The following is a 21,238-nucleotide window of genomic DNA, read 5'->3' as shown; positions in this document are numbered from 1 at the left end:
TGTGCCACTTGCATGCGACAATGACTAGTCGACTCTCTCCACCCCCCCTCTCGATCCACTAGCAGGCAACCCCTAGACAACTCCCCCCTCCCAACCCGTCAAGACAAATTGTTAGCTGTGCAGAGCAGACAAGCAAAAATAATGACATTCCAACCAGTTTCGCCAGTGTCGCTAGTGCGTGTGGTGGCGCCCTCTAGCGGCCTGCTGCTGCTGCCATGGTAATATGAAACGCCATAAAACTCAATTGGCATTTAAGCGCTGATTTGTGCGCTCGTCTGATTAATGCGTCGTCGTCTGTAAACTGGCGCATTATCGATAAGTGCCTATCGATACATATACATATATATATATACATCTATATGCTCTATGAATTTAATATACTATATATACGGCAATCGAGTCTCTTTACATAAGTAGGGGGCAACTTTTTGGCCACCTTAGGGCACTTGATGGCTAGTCAGGCGTTAAATTTGATGACATTCAACATTTATTCCACACACACACACACACACGCACATACGCTCGATCACTCCAACTGCCTGGTGCTGTTTCGCTGTCTCCTTCACACTTTTCACACACTATATACATATTTCATTGTATTATGTAATATTGTTGTTGTTGTGGCCAGGATTATGGTCGAACGTGTCGTATGAGCAACCAAGCAGCAACCAACTCCTGCCGTCAGGGTCATGTGTGCACCCAAAGACTACCTCTACATAAATATCTACGCACACACACTCACACGCACACACGCACACACACACACGCGCATTTACACATCGCTAGCAGCAGCATCATAAATTTACTAAAATCGAAAGCTTCATGACTGCCACCGAGGGGCGACTCCATTCAATTTCTATGTATGCTTTCTTCTTTTTATTTATTTATTTATTTATTTATTTCATTTTTTGTTATTTATTTTTTTTTTTTATATACATTTTTTTTTGTTTTTAACCACTCGCAAACTGTCCGAACCAAACTGGCAAACAAAATAAAAGAGAGAAGAAAAAAAACGCCAAATATAAAATGCTTGTGCTGAGTATGGGCATCAAAAAAAATAAATAAAATAAAAAAAATTTGTTGTTGCCCAGTGCGCTGTGAAGTGTGCTACAAAATTGTTTATGCGTTCTGGAGTGCCCGCTTGTGTGTGAACGAGTGTGCGTGTGTGTGTGTGTGTGTAGCATGATTGTTAACGTAAATAAAGCGCTATTGATATTGAACGAGCGGACCGAGCGGGAAGCACTGAAAACTCGGAGCACTGTCATATTATGAGCTCAGGCCAAAGGCATAAACAGTATTTTTTATCGGCAGCGTTATAACCCTTTGCTCAAAGTATAAATTTGTGTGCCTGTGTGTGTGTGTGTGTGTTGCTCGTATTTGGGGTCGGCAGTCGCTTTAGTTTGCGTACACACACACACACACACACACACACACACAAAGCACTCGATGCGGCACAAATACTCTCACAGTGATTGAGTGTCGACTGCATCTGTTGTGATTTTGCGGTTGACAGTTAAGTTAATTTGTTCGCCAAAAGAAATAAACGAATGTGTAGCAAGGCTAAAAATATATGTTTATATGTATGTGTGTGTGTGTGTGTGTGTGTGTGTGTGTGTGTGTGTGGATTGGAAAGGGTATGGTTGAGTACTTATTGGCAAATCCTTTTTAATACGCCTTCTCAATGATACGGAAAATTAAGTGGTTAACACTCGTAGCCCAACACTCAGCTCAGCTCAGCTCAGCGCCAGCCTCAGCCTCAGCTCAACAGACTGTTTACAACTAGCCAACCCTGACAATCCTATGCAACCCTATACCGCCCCCCCTGAAGCCTAGGCGGATTTCATTTATGGCTATCTCTCAATCAGGACTTTGTGTCAACTGTACTTTATACAGTTACTTTCGGTTCTGTTACAAATCGATTTTCACTGTGTTTCCCATTTCCATTCCATTTATATATAAGAAATTGTGCGATTCGTTATATGTTTGTTGCAGTATACCAAAAGCTGGAATAAGACTCTGATAGTTGCAACCGAAAAATTATACTTACATCAAATGAAAGCATTTAAAAGTTAAAATGAGTTAAATATAACTTTTTATCGTGAGGTCTCCGATACCATAAGGAGAATATATATTCTCTGATACGATGGTAGCAATCGATCGATGTATCAGTGATTATATGAACAACTTATTTGGACAATAAATAATCAACATAATATAATTATATATGACAATAATTATATTTGACAAAACACAATGCGAAAGCTTGAATTGAATATACGCACTCAATTATAAAGCAATCTTCAGCCACTGTGCCACTGTGCCACAATGACTAGCTAAAAATCCACTCCAAAGCTACCTATGTATATGTTTATATATATATATATATATATATATATATATATATATATATTCCTGCTACATGCTACATGGTATATGCTACATGCTAGCTACTGACTTGTTTGTTGTTGACTTGCAGTGACCTAAGCCAAACTTGCGACAACTCATGGACAGTTTTTTTGAATTGCTGCTTATGTGTGAGTGTGCCTGTATGTGTGAGTGACAGTATGTGTGTGTGTGTGTGTACATGTGTTGGCCAAATGTTTATGTCGACGTCTTTTTAATTTAAATTTTGTCCCCTTTGTCCGGTTACGTTTCGCACGATTCGCAATTTACTTTCATTTTGTTGTTGCTCTCTCTCTTTAGTTATTTCGTCTATTTACATTTGGCTTGCCTTACCTTTTTCCTGACCTCTTCGCATGTGTGTGTGTGTGTGTGTGTGTTTGTGTGTGTGTGTGTGTGTGTGTTTGTGTGTGTGTGTGTGTGTGGGCTATTTATTTTACGCAGTGAGAACATAGGAAATAACAAAGCGGAAATCATTTTATTAGGGCAGCTAAATATTTTCTTTTTTCTTGTAAATATTTTTTTGTAAATATTTTGACAATGTGAAAATGTGAAAATGAGAAACGGGAGCTGAAGAGGAACGTCAAAGGGAAAAACATGATATGAAGATATCATTTGAGTTTGACTTTTCTTTTGACTTAGGCGCAAGTCAATGTGATTTTCATGGCTTAAACCAAAAAAAAAAAAAGAGTAAAGCGGGCCAGCTTAAAGCCAAGTCATTGTGCGTGAGACATGATTGCAAATTAATATGTGAGTCAGTTAGTGAATTAGTCGCTCTTTGTACATATATATATATAAATATATGTGTGTGTGTATATATATATATATGTGAGTGTGTGCCTGTGGGGGAGTGTGTTGGTGTGTATACCTACCACAGTGCCTTTGAGGCAGCGTAAGTTTCGACAAGAGTTGCTAATGTCAGTCGGTTTGTCTGTGCCTGTTTAAGAGCCTCCAGGGCTCTCTCTCTCTCTCTCTCTCTCTCTCTCTTTTTCTCTATCTGACTGTATCTTCGTCTTACTGAATTGCTCCTTCTCCCTCTCCCTCTCTCTCTCTCTCTCTCTCTCTCTGGCTCTTTCTCTGTCTTTCTCGGTGTCTCTGTCTCTGCTCTGGCCTTGTCGTGATATAGAATTTTGGGCAGCCTTGTAAGGTAAACGCCACAATCTGTGGTGGATTTTTGTTGGCGTTTTATTTGATGTTGTTTTTGGTTGTTGTTTTTTTTTTTTTGCGTTTGTGGTAGGTTCATGCAGCTGCTCGCTGCTGCCTCTGGCCAATTCACCACACCAGCTCGCAGGTAAACGAGACAACCCAAATAACCGCCCAAATACCCCCTCACCTGCTCGCACCTGCAGCTCCCATCGGTGATACTGCTGCCACTGCTGCTGCCACTGCTGCTGCTGCTGCCACTGCTGCTGCTGCTGCCACTGCCACTGCTGCTGCTGCTGCTGCTGCTGTTGCTGCTGCTGTTACTTTATGCGCCCGCCTTCAACTACTGCTCCGTTTATTTCACACAAATTATTTCGAATTTATTTTGGGTTACCTGGCTGCCTGCGCTACCACATCAGACTGTCTTTGTGTGTGTGTGTGTGAAATATTTTGTAGTATACTTTTGGCAACGGCAAGGCTTGTAATAAACAAAGAAAGAAGAAAAAAACAATTTCAAGCATTCATTGAAGGCGCTACGGGATTTTGGTGTTGTCTAACATTTTACGTTAGTTGAAAATTGTTTGGTGTTCGTTTGTTGTAGTTTTGTTATGTTGTTGCTATTAGCGGCCACACTGCCTGTGTCTGTGTGTGTGTGTGTTTGAGAGGGTTGCTGTTGCCACAAGCATTCAACGTTGACAGTTACGTGGCGCTTTTGCATAGCGACGACAGCGCCAGACCCCACCCAAAAGAACCATTAGCTCCCTTTTTGCCACACACACACACTCGCTCTCTCTCTCTCGCTCTCTCTCTCTCTCTCTCTCGCTCTCTCTCTGTCTCTTCTTACAACAAACCAGTTGGGTCATTGTATAACTGTGTTGCGCGTGGGGCTTTTAGTATTGTTGTCGCTGTTCTCGTTGTTGTTGTTGTTGTTCTTGGTGTTGGTTTTGTGTGGTTCATTTGGCTTGGCTGCTGCTGCTGCTGCTGCTGCTTCTGCTTCTGTTTGTTGTTTGCGTTGCGGTTGTTTATTTTAAATACGCTTCAAATTTACTTTTATATGATTTTAATTTGTTCACACTTTGCTGCTTCTACTGCTGTTGCAAGGTGAGCAAACTCCCACTGCCGTTCTCCATTTTTTCCTCTGTATTTGTCGGCAAGTCTTGTTTGGAAAGGGGAATTATTCGAAGCAGTTGGGAATCAACTAAATATGAATAAATGTTTGCCAGCAGCAACGTATTAAGTTCCATTCAGTTAAAGCTTAACCCAGTATTCATGGGATATAAATACACATATATTATATATATATACACACACACATGTGCACACACGCACACCTGTTTGCCATTGTGGAGAGTTGTTTTGGGTCAAGCAGCATTCACTGCCAGTCGACTACAACTTCGAGTATGTGTCACAAAGTTGTTGAACTCTTTGAATTGATGCAAAACAAAAAAAAAAAAAAAACAAATACACAAAAAAAAGAAAATAGAAGTGAAAAAATAACAAGGACAAGAACAAGAATACAAATGCAAAAGCAACGTCGTTGGCGACGTTGAACAAAATCGATATCATTTTATTGACTCGAAAAATTGCGCCTTGAAATATGCAATGTAAAAGTGGAAAATACGAGAATTACTTGAGCAAAGAGGGCGGATGGTAACAGAGACGGAGACGGAGACGGGGCCACTGATGAGCAGCCTGAGCTTGGGGAGGAATATACCACAGTGGTTACTGTAATAACAACAACAGCAACACCAACAACAACCAGATAAGAGTCATAAAAACGTACACCTTCACAGAGAGACGTAGATAGAACGCGGAGAGACAACTTTGGACAGCGTTGTGGGTTTTTCTTAACACACAAAGGGGCGATGGGTGGGTGCTGGATGGGCGACGAGGCTGGCAATGACTGCCAATGAGTGCGACAGAAAGGCGAAACTAACGATTATGATGATGACGACAAAAGCAGCAACAGCAACAACAACAACAGCAGCAAAGACAGCAGCAAAGACAGCAGCAACAAGAACCACAACAAGAACAAGAACAACATCAGCAGCAGCAGCAGCAGGGACAAACGTCAGTGACAAAAATGCCGAAATAAATGACACTGCGACAAAGTAAACTTCCTTCTGGCTGTGCCGAGCAGCCCGCCCAGCGACACCCACGCTTCAGTCCGGCCCCTGCCCCGACACCGCCCCCAGTAGCAAGAGCAGTAAAAAAAAAAAAAAAACAAACAGAAAAAAAAATGAAACAACGCAATGACAGCAAAGAAAGGAAATTACGCGTTGGTCTGAGGCATTTGTCTTGTGTTTGGGGTTGTTGTCTACTTATGTCCATATACACACACACACACACACACACACATATATATGTATTTATATGTAGGGATGTATGTATTTTATGGACTTGAAGCAATGCAGACTTTACAGCTTACAGCCACCAAACAAGCAAAAGAAGAAAGCTGAAGCACAAGTCACAACAAAGCCAATTTGAGATGTGTAATGAATGAAGATGCTCACAGAACAAAAGGCAAAGAAATAGACAGAAACAGAGACAAAGACAAAGACAAAGACAAAGGCAGAAGGCAAAAGACATAAGACAAAGTCATAGGGGATTGCAAGCAACACGCATCAAATGCGACATCAGAGTGAGGCTGACAACCCAAAGACAGTCATGACTGTCACGAGTTGACAAGCAACTCATTTGCCCTGTGGCAAACACTTTTCACAACTGTACACACAGTGCTGACTTTTAATATGTCATCGATATGTATTCGACAAACGGCACTGCTTTGATTTGCTATTAATAATCATGATTGGGAATTGCATATTGAAACGCTTACATCAAGTTTGTGCAATAGTTAGTCGATTTACTAACACAATCGGTCTAATGACTAACTGACTGAATGAGAATCAAAATCTATTCTTATATTCAAATTAATGTTCGAGCTAATGGATATCTGTGGAAAAAGTATTTAGTTTTCAGGGCGTTTTACATTTTACAGCTAAGAACTAAAACATTTTTCTGGTGTTCAGAAAACAATTTCTGGCTTAACAAACAAAAAAAATAAATATATCGGGAGACTGTGCTACGCATTTGTTTTAATTTTAATTCTGTCATTGTTTGCTTAAAATATTTACAATGGAGATACAGCTTGTGGTCATTTACTACTTTTTTGTGGGCGGCTATTTTGTGGGTGACTGCCTGGGTCAAGTCGGTGCTGACATCTGGAGCTTCCTCTATCGGCAATTATTCATTGCGGATAGCGTTCCAGTTGCCACGAATCATCATTGACAGTTTCGACAAATTAATACTTGCACTACAATACTTGCGTGCTTTTATTGCTGAACATGGCACATGGCTAAATAACATCCTCCGAATCTCCATTGGCATCGTTCTGCTTGTCAACAAAAATGTATGGAGCCCTGATGAGTGCATCGAGATGGATGGTCCAAAAGATGTCCTGGGTTCTGCATACATTTGAGTTCAGCAAACGAATTGATGTCGATGCATTATCATTTGTGAGGTTTGCCTGGATCGCATCCCGAATATCGTTAACTGGTGACTTTCTATGACGGATTTAATATGAGTTTTGATTTGTATATATTAAAAAAATTTAGATAAAATCTGTACTGAAATTTGATCTCTTTCAATTGCAGCTGTTTGATATATTTCATAAAAAATGCATAGACAAATTTTAGAAAAGATGGATTTGGTTTTTTGCTGAGTGTATGCAGATATTGTTTCTTGCCACGTGTCGAGGTAGTCACGTCTATCGACCCATCGTTGTGTTTGCCACTCCTCGGTTGGTTTTGTGGCATCTGTCATGAAACAAGTCCCCAGAGCGATAGTTTTCTACATAAATTATATGGCACCCATTCGCACACTCTTTCGCCCTTTCTGCACACAAACACACAAATACACACACACACACACACACACACACACACACACACGCACACACACACACGCACACACACACATCTTGTCATCTTTGTCATCTTGTGCTCTGTAATTGTACGTCAAACAAAACGCAGCTATAAAACGTGATACCAAAACAATGGTAGCTGCTCTGCTTCGACATCCCTCATATCATATGATTGCTCCACTGTCATTGTTACTATCTTTATTGCCACCCATTCCACGTCCCCTCGGCAATCCCCTCGATGGGACAACTTTGTAATTGGGTGCCATTCAAGTGCCCAACTGCTGTTATAGCGCCCAACCTAAAATTGCATATTTCGCTATTATGAACTTGTTAATGCCACAGCCCCAAGTCCCAAATCCCCCCAGTTCTAAATGCCCAGTTTTGAAGGTTTTTTTTCTTTTGCGTTGTGTGTGCCTTCTGGCGCTGGCGACACTAAATATTATGACTATTAAACTTAATTGTTCTAATTTTAAAAACTCACTTTTCTTTTATAATTCCTCTTTTTTTTTGTTTTGTGTAATTTTCTTTTTTCTATTTTTATTTTTTTTATGTTTTTGCTAAATACTCTTACGCAAATATTAAACGTGGCAAAGCGTGGCGAAAGAACGAGCCACAGTTGCTATTATAACGGTAAAGAGCGCTTCAGGGTAACAAAGTGGCATCGTGTTGACAAAAAGTAAACTAAAATAATAAAAAAAAAAAGAATACACACAAACAAAAACAGATGACAGAGAAAAGGTTCAACTTTTTTGCATTTGAGAATAGTTTCATTATTTTCTTTTATGCAGCAAAAACGAATCTCGTTTACTTTTATATAAAAAAAAAAACAGAAGTTTGTTATAATTTTTCTTGTCCTTGTTGTTGTTGTTGTAGCGCGTATAATGAGCAACAGCCGGACCAGGCAAATACAGGGGACATTGGAAAGCAGAGCTGTGATTGGCATGCCGAAGACTAAATACTCTGGCAAATAGGCATAGTAGGTTAGAGGTTATCTGGATTGGATTTCGTTAAGCAAAATCACATCTAAATAATAGTAAATTATATTCTCTTGAGAAAGAAATAACAAATTCTGAATGACTGCATTTGCAATGAAATCCGTTAGCGAAAATCTCATCTGAATCATTCTATGCCACTGCTAAATTCGATAATCTGCCGATAAAGGACAATATGTATATTTGAAATGCTGTCCAACTTGCCAGGTATATTTTGTTGTAGACTATGAGATCTATAGAGAAGTATAATCCATTGAGAAAGCAAGAAAAAATTTCGAAAGGTTTCATTTCAGAATCTGTGTATTTGAAATGCGCATATTATGCTTTGATATTGTTTGTGTATTTAGTTAGTTGTCACAAGATTTCTTGAGAAATGCTAAAGCTTTAATATTCCTCGAATCAATTCATCATTCTGGCTGAGAGGATATTTACATTGTACAGGCTTAGCTTGAAAGTAAGTAACTGAATTCATTACACATTTTATGGAAAGCTTGCAATGTCCTCTTTGCAAAAAGGATACAATAAGTTTGCTGCGAACAAAAATATTAAAAATAAAACTGAATTAAAGTGAAAAGTTGTGCAACCTTTGTGAGATAGCACTGGCACCAGCAAATGCACTCAAACTAACTATGAGAAAGGTGCAAAAGTTCACGGCAAAGTTCACAAAAAAGTTGCAATTTTAATTTATTTAACAACACCATAGACATTTCTCGAGGCAACGCACAGCTGCGACTCCATTGAAAGCTCGATGAGCAACCTGCCCCCACTTCAAATGCGTCTGGTCAGCGAGGATTTGATTAAAGAGATTCAGTCTGTATAAAACGTGGCAGACTCTGGCAGACACTCTCATCCATGCCCCCCATCTCTCTCTCTCTGTCTCTCTCCCTCTCTGGCCGCCAGCCACGCCAGAAGCCATTTTATAATGGTATTACGCGAAGAAGCAGAAGAAATGTACGCACAAGCATATAAAGAATTTAATTAAAGTTCATTTGGTTAGCGCACTATGCCCTCTGCTACTTCTCTGCTTCCCCCTCATGCTTACCACCTGCCTCACATTGTGCCACCTACTGTCGTCAGCACCGTTTTGAAGACACAGCTACCACTGTCACTTCCGCCTCAAGTAATTGCACTCCATCATCATCATCATTTTGCCTCAATATATATTGTGTGTGTGTGTGTGTGTGGGTTTTTGAATGACAGCGCTGGCTTCTTCAACTTTGCACTGCCATTTGCCCCCCTGACGAACGACCCATTAGCACACATAGCAGAATCTAAGCACCCAACGCAGAAGGTGCCTCAACTTTGTCGCACAATGGGCACTAAGCGTGAAATAAGCACAAAATAAGCAAATGGATTTATCAGATTTAAGTTTAAAGCGAATTAATAATTGATTTATCATTTCTAGGCAGCACAAATATTGAACAGCAGTCAAGCATTGATTTAAATAGAACTATAAACAAAATTATCGATCAATAAATAAATGAATACACAAGCACAGCTTGTATGAGTCAAGTAGATGTGCTTTTTTTTTGTTACTTTTGAACAGCCTTTGGATATAATTAATCAAATGAGCCAAGATGAGTCATGACAATGTTTTGATTATATTTGCACCTTTACAAATTAATCATTTCTGTAAAGATTGTTTTGTTGTTGATGCTTCAGCGACAGGTGAAAGCGAGAAGAGAAAAGATGGAATTGCTAATACAAATATATTATATATTTACTTAATTTAAGCTTGTGCATCTGATATTGGCAGGTTGTCACCCATTGTCCTCTGGCTGACACTCGCTGATTAGAGCTGCTGCTTGCTGTGCACTTTTTACACTCAATTAAGGCAACCTCTGACAGCGTATGCACTTTAATATCTGCGCCTCGAACGAGGGCCACGAAATTCAATGGCAGAAGTTTATGGTGGCCTTTGCCTTATGTGATCATATTTTTGGCACCTTTTTGTTGCTCAGTGTGTTGCACAAAAGTTCAAGCTGCATATTTCTCTCAACCTAAACCATACCCGCACCCGCACCCACACCCACACCCTGTGTGTGTGTGCCAAATTATGCATACGCCCTTTGGGCCCATATTGAGGTTTTGCATTCGTTGCCAATCCGCTCGTAATTTATGGCCGTAAGGGACATTAACCACAACACAAGTCCCTTACGGTAATGGGTATATGGTGTGTGTGTGTGTGTGTGTGTGTATGTATGTGCATGTGTGTGTGTGTGTGTGTGTGTGTGTGTATGTATCGTGGGTATGGGTCATTTATTCACTTCACTTTACAACGATAATGAAAAAACAACCCAAACACTAACGTTGCCAGCGCAACGGAATTGCAATGGATAGCTAAGTCCTGAGGTAGGCGGATTAGAGTTACAGGTACACATACACATACAGATACTGATACTGATATACGGATACCGAGATACATATGCCGAGATAGCAGATGCAAATGCTGATAAACTGCAATACAGATATATAGGCAAATGCTGAAATGGCGATACGGATTAAGGTGACAATATGCAGCAATAAATACAGATACAGATACGGATTGAGATACGGATACATATAAAGGTACAGATTTGGGTTAGATAGATAGATGCAGATAACAAGTGACACAATCAGGCTCACAACTTGTATCTATTTACTAAGTAGTACTAAGCATAATGAGCGTGAAGTGCTTTAGACTTGAGTCGGTGTCTATCAATGCCATTGCAAAGCTTCTGTCCATGTGATATCTATTATCTGTTAACTGATATCTGCTATCTGCTGTCTATTATCTGGCATCTTCTTGGACGCTTCGATTACTGTTCTTTGCCTTCTTAACGATAACTGGGCTATATAATTTGGCTTCGTTTTCCAATTATCCGAGTTGAGCTGAGATGAGCTGAGACGCATCATCTTCTGACTGACAGGCAATGCAATTATTTCAAGCTGAAAACCGTTGGCTCGGTAACTTTGCCGTCTGAGAACCGGCTTATCGAAAGCTCCTCTTATCCTTACACAGTTGCTACTCTATGTTTTGCGCCAAAAAGAATGCAACAAAAAAAAAGCAAAATAAAAACAGAAACTAAAAGGTGAATAAGAAAAATGATGTTTACGGTCATAATATCTGCTTAGCTCTGTTTGGCAACAGCATTTTGCTGTTGCTGCATTCACTGCAATTTATAATAGCCAACTTAATAATGAGAAGAGCACTTCCCACCCCAAACCTCATCCACCATTTACCATTCACCATTATCTGTCGTCACTTTCAACTTGCAACTCGCAACACCAACATTTCATTTGTAGTCATTGTCCTGGTTGCTTTTGTTTGTTTGTGTACATCTGGTACGTACAGGATATTAAGTGTGGAAGCATCTTGAGCTGCGCCAAAGTCAAATCGACGACTGCTCTGCCATGCCAAGTGATTAAGTATCAAAGGTTTACACTGTGCTCCTAGGTAAGGCAAGATACGCAAAAATAAATTGAAAAAGCTTTTCATTTGGCTTACGCTTACGCTTGCGATTAAAATGAAAATGAGAATTGGGGAAATGGGGAAATGGCAAAATGTCTGACTGGGGCTGGAGCTGTTGCAGGGGCTCTGGTATGGAAATGGGTTTGGTTCTGTTTCGGGGCAGGCAGGCGAAGGGATCTGCGCAGGAGGGGTTGACTGTGCATCAGCCGAATGAGAATTAGTCGCTGTCAGGGCAAAGTTTTTTGACTGTCGATGCTGCCAGACTGTCAGACAGCCATTAGGCCCAAGTGCTGTCAAAGTCGCCATCTTGAAACACGCACGAGCAAACACACGCACACACACACACACACACACACGCACTCAATCGCTGCACATGTGGATCTGTATGTGTGGCTGCTTCCGGTTTCAATTTATTTTTGACGCAAGCCAAACTTTTATCAAAAAGTATGCACCACACAACATATATCCAACACACACACACATATATATATATTTATATATATATATACAGATATATATAAGCACACGCGCTGACATCTGGCTAGCAGGCGTGGCTGTGCCTAAGTGCCCCTAAAAGCATCCTTCAATTGAGGCAACATTTTTGGCCCGGCTCAGCTCGGCTCGGCTCGGTTCGGCCTCGCTGCCTGCCACAGGCACTTAATTAGTTTTTACACTTAATTGAATTGCACTGCCTCGTCATGGACGCAACGCCCAACAGCATGCATCAGTATATAGTTTTGGTTGTTTATTTCTTTTTATTTGCTTACACAATACCACTCTAATGGACCCGTCCCCGGCGGCAAGCAAACAGTATTCTGTGTTGATTTCAAATTTCTATCTGAAACGCTTAAATTTATTGCATTGCAAAGTGTTTCAGCCCTTATGAGATTTGTGGCCAACTGTGCCACACAAACAAACACAAATACACATATACATATACATATATATGAATATGTATATAAATATGTTAATACGTCGATTATACTGCGCCAGCAAGGCTGTAAAATTAATCATATTTATTATGGAGCGCTTTTATTTTTTGTGAATGGAGCGTGGCGGGGGAGGAGCTGCACACTTAAGCCCCAACAATTTGTGGCCAGCTTTTAATTTTGTTAGCCTCATTTTAATGCATCGCAGAACGTTTTAGGCCCATTAATGTCCATGAATATCCCATACGGACGTGGTCATGCTGATGGTCTCTTACTTATAGCGTACCCATTACCAAATGGTTTTTGGGCTGGCTTTTCACGTTCGCTGCCGGAACCGGATCCATAACCAACTCCAAACCGCACCAAACGCATTTTGCGTTGCGTAATTTTGCTGATTGTTTTGCTGATTCAGCATTAATTTCCAACGTGCCTAATTTACAGTATATTTTTAGTTGTTTTGCTCTGCATTATTTCGACGTTTTGGCTCGTCCTTTGGGCAGCTCGCCAAAACAGCCATAGAAAGAGTCAATAGCTGCCATGATGATGTTCAGCTTTATATAATGCCACAATTTGTGTTTTGGCTTCAAATTCAATGCGTTAAAAGCCTCTCTTTAAAGTATGATCAGACCCGAGTTGCTAAATGCAACTCTGATAAAATAGACAAGTGGGTCTGTATAGTTACAAAGATTTCTCATCATCCTAGCTCTGTTAAGTAGTGCGTTTATAATTGATTTTTATATTGTTAAGCTAGAAAATCGATAAAAATCGATCATTTCAAGCCGATAAGTCCACAATTCTCCCACAATTCCTCAAAAGTATTAATGGAAATTAAGTTAGTGTAAATAATGCTAAAGCTAGAAACCCCATCCCCTCCTGTAAGGATAAGGAATCTAATGGATTATAAAATAAAAAAGTAAGGGCTTCTCAGAATGAATTCTGTTGGGCACTGCCAGTCCTATGAATTTTCAGGTGTAAAAGCGCTTTCAAGTCGCACAGCTAACCCAATTTATTTTTTTCATTCAGTTAATGTGATTTTGAGTTGGAGAGAAATCGATAGCTCGTTATTTGTGCACTCTGCCCAAAACAGTGCCCAGACAGCCAATAAATTCAGAGGACAATTCCATTAGCCAACTCCTTCAACGTTCGCATCACACTCAATTAGCTCAAAACGGAGATACCAAAAAAATCTATATATATAAAAGGAAAAGGGAAATCGACTAAACGACAGACAATTCGGAGCCTGGCGGCCACCTGAAGCCAAATCGGTACATGGCAAACTGTGACACCGAGCACTTGACCGCTTGCCTATCGAGGGATGGACAATGGTCAGGGGTATGGAACGTAACCCAATTCAGTTCAAAAGCCAGCAGCACAGAGTACAGCGAATGTCAAAATCAAATAAGAATCGAAAATCCGTTGTCCAGAAGAGAAAGTGACCCTCTTCGGTCCCATGCCGCACTGCACACGAATCGAATAATTTGATTTGGCTAAAGTTGGATAATTGAAGAGCTGCTGTTGATGCTGATCCTTGGATGCGGAAGCTGATGCTGCTGTCTATATATATATATATATTGTTTCGACGTAGGAAAATCAAATCAACGCTGTCAGTAGAAAATGCATTTGTACCATGAAAATAGTTTAGTTGAAATGCCAGAATGTTGACAGCGCACATTTCGAGTGAAACATTAAATAAATCACAAAATCATTTCACATTTCACATATCATTTCACCTGCGCCTGCGCCTGCTCTAGCTATGCTGTAAAATGTAATTAGAACTGCTTTTAGCAATCTTCAATTACAAGTACAGTACACGACACAAACTGAGTCGCTCACACACACACACACACACAGCAGATGCTAGTGCAGGCAGAGGCAACAAAGTTGCTGACAAAAATGTTGTTGCATACTTGCAGGCGCTTCTCACAAAATTAATTTAAATTTGTGTGCGAGTGTGCGAGTGTGCGTGTGTGTGTGTTGTATGTCAAAGCAATCAGTTGTCTTACTTACCTGCATTGCCAGCACACACACACACACACACACAAACAAAAGTAGCAGCGGCAAGAAATTGATGAAGAAGAAGAAGCAGCACCGGCAGCATTTTTCGAATTTTAGCTGGCGCACAAAGTTGTGATAAAGTTTTAGCTTTCAAGTTGTTTCCGTAAGAGTTTTGCAGTTTTGCGTGTAATACGCTTTGGCCTTGGTTTCATGCAAGTATACTTTCAATACAAGCACACATGTGTGTGTGTGTGAGTGTGAGTGTGTGTGTGTGTGTGTTTGTGTACTTATGTGTGTATGCTGCCCTGTGTATGTTGCGTAAAATATATTCAGTTAGAGGTCCGATGATACTACAAAAACGAAGGGAAACAAAGTGTTCAGTTTTTATGGCAAATGCCCGAGGCATGTCGAAAGCGTCGCAAAAAAAAAGCAACATACGCAATTGCAGGATGTCTGTGTCTCCCTCAGTGTGTGTGTGTGTGTGTATTTGTGTCTTGCTGAGTCATCAAATGACAACGCAAACATTTACAACAACGGCAAGAATGCTTTGACACTCGAAATTGAGCCGCAACACATAACAACAACAACAAAAATTAAATGCCAAAAAGCGAAAAATGCACAGAAGGCAAAAAACGTAGGAAACTCATAAATAATAGTCGCACAGTTTGCGTATGTGTGAGTGTGTGTGTGTGTGTGTGTGTGTGTGTGGGTGTGGGTGTGATTAGGTGACTCTAAGTGTGTTTGTTTTTTGTGTTTGTCGAAAACTTTCAACTTTGACTTACTTAGAGGCTCCTCCAGCAGCACACACACACACATTATTCCGCACTCTAAAACCTCCCCCATACTTCACTGCCACTCCCCCCTTGCAAACACCACCCTTTCCACTGTTGGCCGCTTGTCCCATTTCTGGCCATTTTGTTGGCTATTTTTCACTATTTGTCTTGCATTCGCTACGTGTTGTTTTCATGCCTGTCCGCATTTAACATGCACAACATAATTTCCCCTCGCTTCCATTTTTCTTTTTCTCTTCTGTTTTATTTATTTATTTTTTTTATTTTTTCCTTGGTCCTTATTTTTTTTTTTGTTTTTTTGTTTTCTTTGCATACATTTATTTTGTGTGGCAACTCCGACCCACGCGCCGCGTGTTTCTTCAGCGACTTTGGCAAACAATAAATTTTGGTCTCGTTTCTTCAAAATTGTATACATTTTTCATACCCTTAAGAAGGTTATTAAATTGTTGTCACCAGCTGTGTAACACGCTGCAGCAGTCTCCACTCTCTTCAACATACATCCAAATTTGTTAAACATATCATCTGAGCCAGATGCCATTTATTTGATATTTTTCTGTGTAATTGGGGTTAATCGTACTACAATATTAATCCGATTAATCGAGCTTTTTAAGATTACTGTTTTCTTTGAGAGGGTATTTTATTTTCGGCATCTCAAATGTGTGATATATACATATATATATAAATTACGCGCTCGCATTAAAAATGTATTTGTCTGTGGCTCTGTGCTACGGCTGCTGTATGAAATGCGAAATGAGAAAATGGAAAAATGGGAAAATTGGGGAAGTAAGGAAAAAACTTATTACGTGTGTTATTATAACGCAATTTCTTTTGTGTTACTTTTGGTTCACGCTTTGTTTTGAAACGTTTTCAACTTTTGTGCTCTCAAGTGTCGCCGGTCGCGTCCCTCCACCTTCATCTGCGAAATTAAAATATCATAAATTTGAGTTAATTACGGTCGAGTAAACATTAACATAATTGTGTTTCTGGCCGTTGCCACTGCCACTGCCATTGCCATAGCCACTGCCATTGCCAGGGCCACTGCCACTGCCACTGCCACAGTCGCATTATAAGTAACATGTACTTATTGTCCGGTTTGCTTTGCTGCCTTCTTTAATTCACTTTGGAGAAATCTTTCATTCATTTGGTTAGGCTTGTTTTGCTTATGGAAAGCGTCCCTGTCTATCTTTCCGTCCGTTTGCCTGCTTTTCAAGTCCACAAATACTTACTGTACGGAGGATCAAGTACAAATTGATTGCTTTACAATTCGTTTCCACGAATCAAACCGAGGAACTACTTAAATAAATTACATACGCTGAACATAGCCGTAAGCCACAAATTTGTCATTTGGATTAGATGCTTAGTTCAAACAAACAAGTTTTTTGTCAGCTTATTTGATATAATCTCTGGAACAATTATGCATACAAAACACGAGTTGGTAGATGTTGCAACACTCAGCAAAAAATCGACATGGATTTTCGAAAAAGAACTAGAACTAGAAACTTTTTTATTTACAGCAATGTTTCCTAAATATACGACAAAAAGTAAAAAAATTAGAAAGGCTTTTTTTTAGTTTGATATAAATATATTTCTTGATAATGAAAAGCATTTCCAAAAAGTTGAAATGAAAAAAAAAGTTTCTAAAATCAATGAAGCTTGCACTTTGGACTACTATGTCAGAGTTTAGCTATTGTATGCTTCTGAGGGCCCGTAGCTCAATGGGAAATCACACAAAGGATTGCGAGATCAAAGACCCATAAATTTGATATTTTTTCAAATCAATTGTATAAATTTCAAAACTATCTAAAATGTTTCAATTACTTAAAATACTAATGTCTTATATAATGTTAATATACGGCGCAGAAGCATATTCAGAAATATACATTCAGAATAGTAAGGTGAATTATCCCCAGGTGCCAAAAGAATGTTGATTTCTCTAAGATTCAGGCCGATTTGATTTATTTATTAAATTGTGTGAATGGCGTTTGGATATGTTTGCCTCGCTTCCTTGAGAGCTGCTTAGCCATCCAAAGTCTGCCACTACAAACTACATAGCAATGTTCGTGCTGGAGTGTATGTCGGTGCCATGCCACGCCCACGCCCATGCCCACGCCCACCTGGTTTGATTACGTTGTTGTGACCTCGCGACAACAACTGGGTGCAGGGGTGTGGCTAGCTGACTTCCTGTGCAGCTGCATACATACATTTACAATATGCTAGCCGACCGCAGACCTTTGAAATTGCAATTGCCGTTGATTTTAGCTTTTGCTTTAGACAGGTGCCCGCCCCGTTGCAACATCCGCTTCCGTTTCCGTTGCGTTGCATGTGCCTACCTCCTAATTGTTTGTGTGTGAGTGTGTGAGTGTATGAGTGTGTATTTGTGTGTGTGTGTGTGTGTGTGTGTCCAGCGTTTAATTTCGATTTGGATTGCAGCCTGCCAATGAGTCAGTCGTCTGTTTGCTCCTGTTTGCAACTGCCACAACAGCAAATTGCTGCCAACTCATTTCCGTTGATTGGCAACTTTCGATCGCTTATCAGTCCATCATTTTCACTGGCTTCTTCATCTGCCCTCTGCTGTAATGAGAAATACCCAGTGCCTGCCACTTTGCCAATTGCTTCAGTTTTCTTATTGGTTTTTGGTTACAAAGGATGCGTCCCTTGATGAACGCCTTCATTACGACTCTCTGACATTCCTTAAACTACAAGGCGAAATATGATCAAGAAAATGTATCATTAAATTGCTATTTTTTCAATTCAAAAGCGACTTCTTTGCCTCCTGGTCTTCAGCTTGATCAACTTGATATATATTAATTTATTATATTTCTGTGTAGCCTTCAAGCTTGTTTGACCCGCATGCTTCGATGAATTACTGTTATAGTTATGTTTATAAAATAGCATTAAAATTTTAAGTGAAATATTAACAAAAATAATAATAATAAAAAGTGTTGTGAATTATTAGTTTAGTCGGAAAAGGGCTGACGTATTACAAAACTGTGCGCCTCTTGCTAACTTAATTACTTTTGAAATAGTTGAGTGCACACATACAACCACATGCATGAATACAGTCACACATACACACACGCACACACACAGGCCCATGAATAATGGCAGTTGGTGTGCGGATGGATGGATGAACTGGCAAGCGAGCCAGGGCTGCCTGACTGTCAGCGACCAGATAAGGGCAGGAAAACGGAAAAGGGAAAGGGAAAGGGAAAACGGGTGAGGAGCCGACGTTGCCGTTTCGGTGTCCTGTTCCCAGTGAAGTTAACCCATGCTCTGAGCCCAGGCAATTATTTTGTTTGTTGTTGGGGCAAGAAGCAGCCGAGAAGCCTTCTTTAATGCAGTTACGTTACCTTCCTCAAATGCATTTTGATAATAGAGTTTGGATAGACAGCGCTCCGCTCCAGCCCCAAGCGTTGGCCAACTCAATTTTCGTGTTGTCATTATTATAACAAAATGAAAACAAAGACAAAAATAAATGGAAATATTGCAGACTATAAACTCGATACTCGTGCATATGGCAGATAACAGCAGCTATGCAGATTGACAGCAACACAATCATGATGAAGATGCTGATGAAATCATAAGTATCACTGACTACAGATTAAAGATGCAAATTCATTTTCGAAACTTCGAGCTGCCATTTGCTGCTGACGGAGAAGTTTGCCAATAGATTTTGCTATCGATTTTTGTTTGAATAGTTCTTTCTATAAAATGTTTATTTACGGGTCTTCTATTTAAAGCGAAATAATCGAAACAAGCATTGATCATTGTTTAACATTTCCACATTTGCAGCTTGAAAATATTTCAATATGCGAAATTTAGTGTACACTGAGTAGTCAAAGCACAGATGTGTTGATGTATGGCTGCATTTAGCTATATTTCAGCTATATGTTGTGAAAGTAACAAAAGCTGTGCTTATGCCTGTTGTTTGATGCACGAGCATTATTTGGCCAAACAATGGTTTATAGGGGAACTGGTTATTCACTGTATGTGCGTGCTTTGAACACATTTCGCTGACGAACATTCAGTTTACAAAACACTAAACGAATGAATCACAGTCGGGCTGAATGAATGCAGCAATATTTGAATGGAACCAGATGCGACGGCTTGTATTCATTGCAGATTCTGTTTTGCTGAAACGCGGACTGCAGCTTATCAAGCTGATGTCAAACAATGACATCAACTAATGGAAATTGCAGCATCAATAACAATTACGAACCTTAGTCCGCATAGATAGTTGAAAGAGGAATGGTTTTGAGGGACTGAGGGAATGACGAGCAGACGGATAGTCTATTAATCTGCTTGTTGCCATAATTATGCAAAATGGGAACAGCAGCTGTGTATTTGTGCAGCTGGTGTATGCGATTTGGAAGCACAGAGGATACATTGAAAAGAAAAGCGAAATGACTGAGAGTTGAAGTGCACATGGAGTACGAGTCGAGTAAGTCGCGACTTAAAGATGTGCAGCTTAACGAGCTCAAGATGAAAACGAAGACGAAGATGAGCCAAAGTTACTCAAGAGATCTAAATCACAGCCAAATCATTTAATCAATTCATCAATTGATACCATTTTCCTGCTGCTTTGCCATGCATAATTCAACTGGTCATTCATCAAATGGCCAACTGCCAATGGCAACTGTAATGAACCATTTAAGGCATCGTTGAGGTTTAGCTGCCGTCAACAGACATATTTCTGCCTCGTCCGTTTGCCTAACCCCCGCCTAATGAGTTCAGTTGTTTCACTTGATTGCCACATGTGGCTCATGCTGCTGCTGTCTCTCACTCCGGTAAGCCTATATGCCTATATGCATATATCTTGCTGGCTGCTGGCTGGCTGGCCTCTCATCATCATTTTTTATCGCTCAAACACGCCCCTCTATGGGCAGTTAAAGCACTAAAAGCGGCTGGGCGGCAAGTCTCAATTGCACAATGTGTCGTATGATTAATGTCCTGTTGTCTGTTCGACGAGTCGTCTCTATATATCTTAGCCCACACAAATCACGCATACGCACCGTAACGCTGCAATAAATTGCTGCACAGTGTGCAGTAGAAAAACAATTTCTGCAATCAATTCAAGTTTGACGATTACCCACTAAATCAAAATAAAATCCAAATTAACATTCTCTGCAAGCAAGTGTCGAGAGTATGTAGAACAGCCAAATCATTTGAATATACACGTGGTCCTCTAGCTGATATTCGAATAATCACACAACACAAGAGTCACCAATTATATTATTTGCATATAAATGTATTTTAGTTAATATTAACAAATAAATAACATTAAAAAAAGTGAACGTGCTAAGGCCACAGCTTCTACAGCTGGCCTCAATTACTTAATCAATTACATCGAAATACTTCCCTTGCTGTTGGCTAAGCAGCTTTAGCAACACACACACACACACACACACACACACACACACAAACACACACTCTTACTCTTACTGACAACTGCATGCTGCCCTAATTTGAGTGGATGAGTGTTTGCAGTAAGCGTTGCATGAATATTTGCTTATCGCATTGTGTGGCCAGTCACATCTGGCATATGAATCTATTCGATTTCAATACACATAGCCACTCAATGTATTTCTTATATTCTATATAGCATAAACAGTATA

General features: G+C 40.0%; 1 protein-coding gene across 7 annotated transcripts in view; it reads left to right on the top strand.

The window, feature by feature from the left end:
• LOC6565937 (amyloid-beta-like protein) overlaps positions 1-21,238 on the top strand; it is a 53,879-nt gene that overhangs the window by 13,256 nt on the left and 19,385 nt on the right. The gene's annotated exons all lie outside the window — the stretch shown is intronic.

The sequence above is a fragment of the Drosophila grimshawi genome, unplaced genomic scaffold (assembly GCF_018153295.1).
Source record: "Drosophila grimshawi isolate 15287-2541.00 unplaced genomic scaffold, ASM1815329v1 contig_848, whole genome shotgun sequence".
Lineage (NCBI taxonomy): Eukaryota > Metazoa > Arthropoda > Insecta > Diptera > Drosophilidae > Drosophila > Drosophila grimshawi.
The sequence above is the reverse complement of the archived record's forward strand: the minus strand, read 5'-3'. Positions and strand labels throughout refer to the sequence as shown.